Here is a 10,626-nt window from a genome sequence, read left to right as displayed (position 1 = left end):
ATCCTCCCGGAAGTCAGGAAAAAGCTTTCGGACAGTGCGAAACAAAACCGACGAAACAGGAGAAGGTACCACTTGCTTTTGACAAACTGTACAGTAATGTGCTAGCCTTCGTTTGGAACGATGATTTGGAAGGATGAACGGCGCTCGACGCCAGCCAACGTGTGTTGTGTCGGCTCCGCCGATTTTCGGTTGGGGCCGCGGCCCAAATCGCCCTAACCAGGCAAAACTGGCATCGAGCGATCCGGAACATCGAGCCGAACAGCTGGATACCAAAGTCTTCCAGGTGGGCCCATTTTCTCCAAATTTACGGTCGTTTTGCAACCGACCACGTCGGCGCCGTCGTTTGCGACGCCGACGCCCGGCCGGGTGGAATCGGCCCTCCGAGGGCAAAATGGCGGAATCCGCGCTCCAATTGCGCGCGTACGACCCTGAGGCGATGGTGTGGAGCACGGTCCCCATCAACGGTGACGCAAATTCGATGGTTTTTCCGAAAATTCGGAGTCAAGCTTTACTTCAAGCGGCCGAACGCCGCTCCCAGGACAAAGCCAAGATGACGGCGTCCAACACCACCCCGGCCGCCGGCTCATCGGTCGGAAACATGAACGCTCCCGCGACGCGCGCCACGGGACGCAAGGGCAAGGCGTTCACGAAGTGGGAGCCGCGCCCAATGATCAAACCCGCTCCCGAAGACTACGTTATAGCCATCAAGCCCAGAGAACGTGTTTCTCTTCACGAGGCGTTCACGGAAACCGGCTACGGCACCGCCATCTCGGCGTACCTAGGGCCGGAACGGGCCTGCGCCACCTCCGTTCTGCCATCGCGAGACCAAAAAATCATCATCGTGCATACCCCGGACATCGACGCGGCCGACCGGCTCATCGGGGACATTGTAGTGAATGCCGAGGAGGGATCGGTCCCGCTTCACGGTTACCTGAGACAAGACGGCGGCAACACGGGCCACGGAGTGATCGTGGTCCGTAACCCGGACACCACGGAAACTCTTCAACACCGAGTGTGCTAGCTTGCCGGCACCATCGTGGAAATCCGAAAATTTGGAACATCTAACAAGCACGCACCACCTTCGCGGGTAAGGAGAAGCCCCGTTACGTGCATTATGACAACATGGTCGTCTCTGTGCAAAACTATTACAAAACTATCCCCTCTTGCGGCCAGTGTGGGGCCGTCGTGCACCGCGCGGATGCATGTCCAAACCTGCAGCCGAACACGTGTGGACTCTGCGGACTCCATGCTCCGCTAGTGGAGGGAGTGCGGGCCCCTCACAACTGTGTTCCCCGTTGTTCTGTGTGCGGTGGTGCCCATGCCACCAACTCTCGCGACTGTGCGGCAAAATTCCGCACACCCAAGATGGCCGCCAAAAAGGGCGGGAAAAAGAAAATGACGCCCAAGAACAAAAGCCGCCATCTTGTGCAACCTAGCGACCAGCCGCCACCACACGGCGGCCTGGAGAAACGAGCGGCGGAGACGAACGGCAAAACCGGAGCCTGGGTCAATGCCGTCAAAAACGGACGCCAGGTGAGCCATTCGGGCGAGGCTGCTTCTTCCCCCCCTCTTACTCCCCTCCCAAGCGCGCGGAGCGCCGAGCAAGATCAAATAGCAGCACTCAGGGCCCAAAACGAGATGGTGCTAAAGTAAATGAACGAATTGGAATACAAAATCAACCAGGCTCTTTCTCCTCCCTCCCTCCCCGCGACTGAGGTAATGGTAAGTGAGTTCGTGGAGCCGAAGGCGGCAACAAGCGCGGAGGCCGCATTCGAGGCCCGTTTCGAGGCCCGTTTCGGGGCCATAGACGCCCGATTCGCCGCCTTGGAAAACCAAATCTCAATGATGGTTACCGCCATCTCACAATTGCAAGATACAATCCCCGCGATGATTGCCCAACAAATTGTGCACTCCTCGCGCAGGCCCAGCGGTCCGTACAAGGACGTATCCGGCTGCCCTCTCAAAACTTCTAGACGCACCCCCGAGTTAGACGATGATGACAGCTGCTCGCTCTCCGGTATGGAGGACTCCGCCCTCCTTGTGAGTGCTGGCTCCGGAGCAGCGTCACTACAATCCAACCTCAGCCTAACTGACCATGGCGAGCAGCCCTGAGATCAGGCGCTCCTAAAAAAACCAATTCGGCCACCCCTGTTCACATTGTCCAGTGGAACTGTCGGGGCTTCCGGTCCCGCGCGAAGCGGGCGAATCTCCGACATTTCCTTTCAATTCTCGACTCGCTCCGGCGGTGGTTGCCCTCCGGGAGCCAGGGAGCGGCGCCACCCTTACAAGCTACATCACCTTCCAGCAGGACCCCTCTTCCTGCGTCTGTGTGCATAAAAATTATACAGCTAATCTAGTCGACTTGGAACTTGAAATCGAATATTCGTATGTGATGGTGACACTTCTTCCGCTCAAGAAACACGATGCACCACTCCACATACTCAACATGTACTGTTCCCCTAGACTCAAAAGTGAAACGTTCGCAGCGCTCTTTAGCCGCGCTCTAAAGGCTGCGGGCAGGGACCCCCTGATGATTGTGGGCGATTTCAAGGCCCACATTACTCTCTGGGGGTACGTGCGTGAGGAGAAGCGTGGACGCAAGCTAGCGGAACTTGCGTCCACGCTGGGCTTGAGTCTCCACACCGAACCTGCATATCCAACGCGGGTGGGTAACTCCGTGACCCGGGATACGTGTCCGGATCTTACCTTTACCAAAGACATTAGACACGCAGAATAGGCCAACACCGAGGAATCCCTCGGGAGTGACCACTGCCTTATCACTACCACCGTAATGACAAAACCATTGGCAAGACCACACGCACAAGCTGGGCTCCCTGACTGGAATAAGTTCCGGCAAAGATAAATCAATTCGGCCTCTATCCACGAACAAGGATACCACGCGTGGCACAAGAATTGGTTACATACCTTCGTTCGACGGAAACCCAAATTCAATTCTCGGAGGCAACGCCGGAGGTGGACAACCGCCTTCTGCACCTCTGGGAGGCGCGGCACAGCCTCGTCCGTAGATGGTGCCGCCAAAAACATAATAGAAAGCTCAAAATTCGCATTGCCGAGCTCACCCAGCGAGCGGCAGAGTACGCGGCCCAGCTCGCCGACTCGAACTGGGTGGACCGCTGTAACACGGCGGCCAGACAAATGTCTAGCCGGAGCACGTGGCGCCTCTTCCGTGGCCTAATTGACCCGACTGAAACACGCGCCGAGACACAAGAACACCTCCAACGAGCTATTCATAGCTTTTATGGAGATACATCAAAATTAGCGTACAAACTACGCGACCAGTACCTTTGCACTCAACAGGACCCCCGAGGGCCCGCGGACTCGTATGCAGACTCAGAGAACGCGGAGCTGCATCAGGTGTTCCAGCTGCATGACCTGAAGGCGGCCCTAGCTAAAATGAAACGAGGAACGGCACCGGGACGGGACAAAATAACCGTGCAACGGCTTGCCAATCTTCCCGACCCCACCTACGATACCCTCCTCGTTTTCATAAACTCGATGCGGCTTGGTGAGGCACCCCTCCCAATCGAATGGACGACCGCTCTGGTAACTTTCATTCCAAAAGCCGGTAAAGCCATAAACACAGACAACCTCCGCCCCATCTCCCTCACGTCTTGTGCGGGAAAGCTGATGGAGACCATGGTGCGGGACAGGCTGTCTGGGTTTCTGGAAACCCAAAATGCATTCCCAGACACCATGCTTGGTTTCCGACCGCACCGGTCCGCGCAGGACGTTCTGCTTCAACTCGACCGAGAAATTCTCAACCCTGTCGAATACCGCCTCAACGATAAGGCTATACTCGCCCTAGACTTGAAGGGGGCTTTCGACAATGTCACGTACGAAATTATCCTGCAACATCTCTCCCAGACCAACTGTGGACATAACACATTCTAGTATGTCAAGCAATTTCTCTCGGATCGACAATCTTTCCTCTGAATACAAGACGAATAACATGGCCCCTATCAACTGGGAACGAGAGGTACCCCACAGGGCGCGGCCCTCTGGCCGTTACTTTTCAATCTGGCCATGATGAAGCTTCCGGCTCAGCTGGCGAAGGTCGAAGGCGTCCAGCACACGCTGTACGCCGACGACATAACCATCTGGGCCAAACACAGATCGGTTGGAGACATTGAGGCCAACCTGCAGCAAGCGGCGGAGATCGTGGACGCCTACGCCCACCGCTGCGGCCTTCAGTGCTCCCCATTAAAATCCGAATTCGTGCACATTCGCCCGTCGCCTAAGTGCACCACCAAAATGGAGCTATTCCTGGCCAGCGGCCCGATACCCGAACAAGATGAGATTCGAGTGCTTGGTCTCTTTATCCACAATCACAAACGAGTTGATACGACAACAGCCAAATTGCGTAAGGTGGGGGACCAGGTGGGCAGGATGGTCCGCCGGGTTTCCAAGAAACACGAGGGGTTACGGTGCAAAGACGCCTTGCGGCTGGCGCATGCATTCGTAACCAGTCGAGTCCTCTACTCTACTCCTTACCTCCACCTGCGCATGTGTGACGAGAACGCCGTCGAGGCGATTCTCAGGAAGATGTACAAGCGTGCCCTTGATCTCCCGATAACCACGTCCAACCACCGCCTCATGGGCCTGGGGATGGTAAACACTTTCGCGGAGCTCCGGGAGGCACACTTGACCAATCAATATACAAGACTTTCAAAGACGCCGTCAGGACGCCTCCTATTAGCCCGACTACACATCCAGCACCCAACACTGACGAAAGAGCGCGTACGCATCCCCGAAGTCTGGAGGTACGCCCTGCACGTGCGGCCTCTTCCGGCCAACATGAGACGTGACGACCACAGTGGCAGGTGCCTTGCGCGGGCGGAGGCACTGGCCCGCCACTATGGGAACCAACACGGAATCTTCTACGTGGACGCCTCCGGCCCTTACCATGGGGGATGGTACACGGCCGCACTCGTCCATGAAACCGTCGCGGTGAATGGCCTAACACTCGGAGCTCAAGACATAACACATGCGGAGGAAGTTGCCATCGCGCTAGCTGCCGCAGACCAGGACTCGCGCGTCATCATTACCGACTCGAGAGGGGCCTGCAGAAATATTGAACAGGGGTACATTCCTCTCATTGCGTCTCGCATCCTTCAAAACAGTGACTACCTCGGGGCCCCCGCGTCTCGAACGATCGTATGGGCTCCTTCTCATATGGCCCTCGAAGGCAACGAAACGGCAGACGCCGCTGCCCGCGCGCTCACTCTCCGGGCAACGCCTTCAGACACTTCCAAAATGGATCCCGAACCCAATCCGGCCCTAACTTTTGGAGAAATTACTCAACTGTACCAATTCGGCCACGCAATTTATCCTATACCTTGTAAGGGCCTTAGAAAGGCAGAGGAACGTACACTCCTCCGCCTTTACACCAAAACACTGCTGTGCCCGGCAGTTTTAAAGCACTTTGATCCTGGCTGTACAGGAAAATGCCCGCACTGTGCGGAGAAGTCTTCGGACATCTTCCACATGATGTGGGCATGCCAATCAACCCCAAACCTCACCCCAAAACCAAAGACCACCCGGGAGGACTGGGAGGCAGCCCTGCTCGGCTGCTCTGACGGAGTCCGACCTGGCGAGTCAGAAGACCCTGGTCGACCGAGCACGAGTCGCGGCGGCCGCCAATGGTCCTCCTGTAATGAGGAGTCCACCTAGTGAGTGTGAGAGGTGGCCCCCTCCGGGCCACCTCAAGCTTCCTCCGTGTTCATTAAATAAAGTTTGTCAGACAGAAGATAAGCCGGCCTTTCACTCGCCGAAACGCACAAAGAAATACCTGTAATAAATATAAATGCTAGGAGTATCTTAAACAAAAACAAAGTATATGGATCAGATATTATGGCATTTACTGTAACATGGCTCACCCAGATGTCTACGGCCATGAAATCACGCCATCAAATTACTCCGTTCTCCGGAAGGATCGTCTGTCACGAGGGGTGGCGTTGCCCTACAGATAATGAGGATGTAATAAACTTTAATTTTCGACATCATCATTATATAAAAATTGCTTTTTACAGCGAAGCTGTTAAGGGCTCACTCTTCGATGGTTGCGTCCGGATGTAGAACGAAAAAAAAAGACTCATTGGCCGTATGCTGCATGTGCGAGGGAAAGAGCGCGAGGGCGGGGGACGCGCGCTTTCACGGGCAGCGAATGCACGTCGGCGAGCAAACGCGACTACCCAGTGGAAGGGGAGCGGTGGGCGAGGAGGGCATCGAGGCACACTAGACTAGAGTGTACTAGAATATTTTGAGTGGCGCGAGCGGCGGCCGTGGAGAGGGCCTTTTCGTGCGGAAAAGTAGCGGCGGCGCTGTAGTCGCCCACTCTTGAAAGCGTCGCCCGGTGAGCCCGGCCTCGCAGGCGGCTGCTTGCCGGTGCGTTTGCAGAAACAGCGAGTTTTCACAAAAGGAACGAAAAAAGTTGATGTTTAATCACAACTGAACTACATTACCGTCTCGGCTACAACTAATATGCGCTGGACGAGCACCTGGTAGGCTCGGAGAGGTTTTTTTATGAAGCGCAAAATGGTTCTAACATGACTGGCTGTGGTGAAGCGCGACGAAAGGTTTTTCTAGAAAACCATATTATTAACCTGTTGCTTGTAAGTAGGATCGAATGTCACATTTTGAGTGGTCAGTGCCCTTTATTCATTTTATTGGCTGTTTAAGTTTTCTGTACAAAACGCATTCTAATCAGCTTAGTGGAGCGAGTGAACAGTATTTCAATGACTGCATAATAATTTTTAATTTAGTCGCAATGCTGCCGCAGGAAATTGGTGGATATTGTCTGTTGCTGCGTTTACATAAATGCGACAGTGGCGCATCGAATTTCTAGCGCATCGCATTCATGCAAACAGCGTTGATGCGCTAGGAAGGCGCATCGCATTAATGTGCCACATGAGGGTGGCGCTACGCTCTCGCGATAGTTAATGCGCTACATATAAACGGAGTCTTTTATCAGAATCTTTATTCGAACTGTACGATGCAGACTGTAGATGCAGACCTAAATGCAGGTGAAAACACCAACCAATTTGCTCGGCATCCACTACACCGTTCTTGATGAGGTTCGTTGCATTTTGAAAGAAAACTTTCAAATTATCAAACTGTAGGAAGCAGAATTTATTTAACGCCGTCAATCTTTTTCACACAAATATCGAGAAACTAAAAAAGGCAAGCATCAAATTTAACTCACTACTAAACAAAACTGTCACAAATATTTTTCTGGGACATCCAAAGTGCGCAAAATTAATGTGTTATACACTACTCTCAAATATACCCATAATTTCAGAGAAGGAATTTAGCAAGATCTTCGTAAACATCGTAAATATTTTTTCTAAGTTGTACACTTATATTTCTCACTTGACCACTCGAGCGGCTCCAACAGGCGCAGTTTATAAGCTTTGTTGCATTTTTTCTTTAACACGCTCAATTTCGTGGGTTTCTGTAGAGAGTAAAGCGCCTGAAATCAAAATTATGCTGCACATAGTTGCTTTAATTCAACATACTCCCTTTAATAAACAAATTTTATTCTAATCAGTCCAGCAGTTGCTTCTTAGAGCACTTATGTGTTTCATGTCAATTCGAATAAGAAATCGGAGTTTGCCCCAAATAATGCTGCCTCTTAAAAACATGACATGCATTAAACGTTTCCCACCTCTGCGAGACTCCACTTGCATTTCTTTCCATGGAATAATCGCATTACCTCAATCGGTAACTAAACCTGGTGAGTTAGATCTATAACCTTGCCCTAAATGTAATTTGGGAGGACATCTAAATAATCTATACATTGTGGCCAGCTCCCCAAATATATTTAAATATGCATGCCTTTTGTTTGGTCTAAATTTGTAAACAAGACAGACAAAATGCTTAAACGTGTAAATGATAACACCCACTTTATTTATGTACAAAGAGCTGGAAAAGGTTCACACAGACAAAAAATGTACATGGTATTCACTAAACAAAGACAGTGTTTCGGTGGCCTAGAGCACCAGAGGCTGACAGTGCAACTAGAACACTAGTCGCTCCTTGGTAGATGGAATCTAGCAAGTATTCATAACCAGCCCAGCTTTAAGTGCTCCTGTGCCCTCCTCCGTGCAATGTCGCGAGACTTGTTAAGCCCCTTAACATATACAAACCATATACAAACCTGTCAAGTTTGCCGTCAACAGCTTTCTGTGCTCATCACAGCCAACACTGCCCATACCTTTCTCGTCTATGATGGCAAATACGTCCATTATGCTGTCATGGTGGAGTCATGTTGGAAACAGCCCGTAAAGCTGCCTTCGAGGGCACTGACGAATCTGAATAGCTTTACTGATGGATATAGCAGACCCCCATTGTTGCACGAATTGGTGAAGTCAGCACCACCCAAGCGCTCCCCTTCACAAGCAGTCAACAAGAGTTGTTCCTTGCACGCATCACATTTCGTCTTTAGTACAAACTTCCTGGCAGCATACCCGGCCACATAATACGTCAGTCTGGAGTCGCTCCTCTGAGCATTGTAAGGATGGCCTGGAGTGCCTATGCAGCTGTTACCAAGTGCAGACTCTGCTCCTTCAATATCCCCCTTGTTCATGAGCAAGTCCATGAGTTCCTGCTGCTTTTAGGAACCTGCCGCTTGGTCCTTAGCAGTCAAAAGTGAGCTCAATACATCCTCCCCAACATTCGAACCCAAAACACTTCTTGCTAGGTTGGAGTAACTGAGGCAGTTAATGGTCGTCAAGAACTGCTGCTGTTTTGGTATTGTGAGATTGTCGTCTGGAGGGTTGGCGTTACATCCAGACGACAATCTCACAATACCAAAAAGGTTTTCCATCTTGTCCCGGCTCAAGCGAGAAGTCGTCAAGTAAGCGTAGCCCAACTCTTCGTGAAGATACTTGAGCAGCTCCAAGGTACTTGTGGTTGTGACTCGCAGCCTTTCTGCCGTTAAATAACTCAGGAAGTGCTTCTTTGCAGTGCCTTTTTCCCAACATGAAAGGTATTGCAGCAACTCCCCAAGCTCTTGCGCTTGAATTGAATTAGGTTTCAGGGCTTCAGCTGGAAAGTGCGATGCCATAATGGAGATGAGGGACTCCATTTTCCTGCAGAACAACAACAGTTACTGTAAGTGCAATCCATAGGAGCAGCAGTTATTATGCCTGACAGTTTACACAAACAGTTAAGGAATGGAAACTGTGTGTAGTGAAACAGGCATTGTCAAATTAAAATTTCTTACAGAAGTTCCCTTAAAAGCAAGAAAGTAATAATGATGTAGTATAAGCAGCCTGATTATACAGAGAACTCTTACCTAAAGAACTTTTGGGTTGGTTCAACGTTTTCACAGCGTGCTTCCATCTGTCCTTTGTACAGCTGAATGCCCCTTAAAGATTGAGAGCTGAATATCTGGAATGCATAGGAGCATCGCATCTTTTCAAAGTTGTTCGGTTCCACATGCACTTTAGTAAGCCGGGGCATTGCCTTTATTGTTGAGTTGTTTGAGTCGAGTGTGAAAGCCTCTCGAAGTGGTTGCAGCGAGACCTGAAATGACGTAAAACGCGCCAATCAATGTATTACTGTTTTCTGTCATAAATAATACACACAAAAAACTTAAACTTTAAGCACAATTATTTTCCACAGCCATTTTGATCAAAGTGACGCAGGGAGCTTGAAGGCAAAAAAATATTCTACTAAAAGATTAAAATAATGTTTCACTATACTTTCCACCGAGGATGTGCTCTTAAATCATATTATAAGAAAAGAATATTGGCCATTTCTACATGACACATTTATGAGTCAGAAGTTAGCAGCAATGCTGTGTTACTGAAAATTTTCTTGGACAAAACATAAGGGCATAGTGCGCTTTTTTAATAGAATTTTTATACAGTTTTTTTATACAGGGTGCTCGTGTTATGGTTGCATTTGGGTAAATTCATTGTTAGAACAACGAGCTTAATGTTTAACATTACGACAGTGCTTAACCGGTATCTCTATTAATTATTGTGCACATAGTTGCTTTAGATTCATTACCAATTGATAACTTTCAGTGACATATACTTTAAAAGACACTACAAATCATTTGCAATGTGTTTATAAAAAATCTCGAGTTACCATCCCATCTGGTGTGTGGAAGTTTGTAGTCAGAAGTCTGTTGCGAACATTCTCACCAAGTGAGGAAAGTCATACAGGAAATGTAGGTGTCTGCTGGCATCCGATGGGTGTTTCTTCTTTGCAAGTATGTCTGTTGAGTTTGCTCGCACACCCATTATTCGCCAAATATTCCTGTTACACGTTGCGGCATCACATGTTACATAATCAACAAAAAGTCCTGCATTCTCAGGCAAGATTGTGGCCTCGAGAATGGTCTTTGCCAGCAGCTCTTCTCTGATATTAGTACGGGTGGCAAATGCTCCAAGGATCTGGCTCCAGCATCCTACATTACACAAACACAGAAACATTACAACCAGGCCGTGGTTGCATGGCAAGTGTTTATGTTCTGGTGGTGTATAAGGTCCCAAGTCCACAAAGTCATTCACCTTGCCAGCTGTGTTAACAGAAAGATGTTCCGAGAGCTTTAATTCATCGAATATTATACTTCCATGGCACTTGAAAGGGTCCATC

At 50.1% G+C, this 10,626-nt stretch overlaps 1 pseudogene; it reads left to right on the top strand.

Annotated features, from left to right (window-relative positions):
* The first annotated feature begins 391 nt into the window (after positions 1-391).
* On the top strand, positions 392-3,912 carry LOC125946156 (uncharacterized; annotated as a pseudogene).
* The last annotated feature ends 6,714 nt before the right edge of the window (positions 3,913-10,626 follow it).

The sequence above is a fragment of the Dermacentor silvarum genome, chromosome 6, assembly GCF_013339745.2.
Source record: "Dermacentor silvarum isolate Dsil-2018 chromosome 6, BIME_Dsil_1.4, whole genome shotgun sequence".
Lineage (NCBI taxonomy): Eukaryota > Metazoa > Arthropoda > Arachnida > Ixodida > Ixodidae > Dermacentor > Dermacentor silvarum.
Note: the sequence above shows the minus strand (reverse complement) of the source record. Positions and strands in the feature narration are given on the sequence as shown.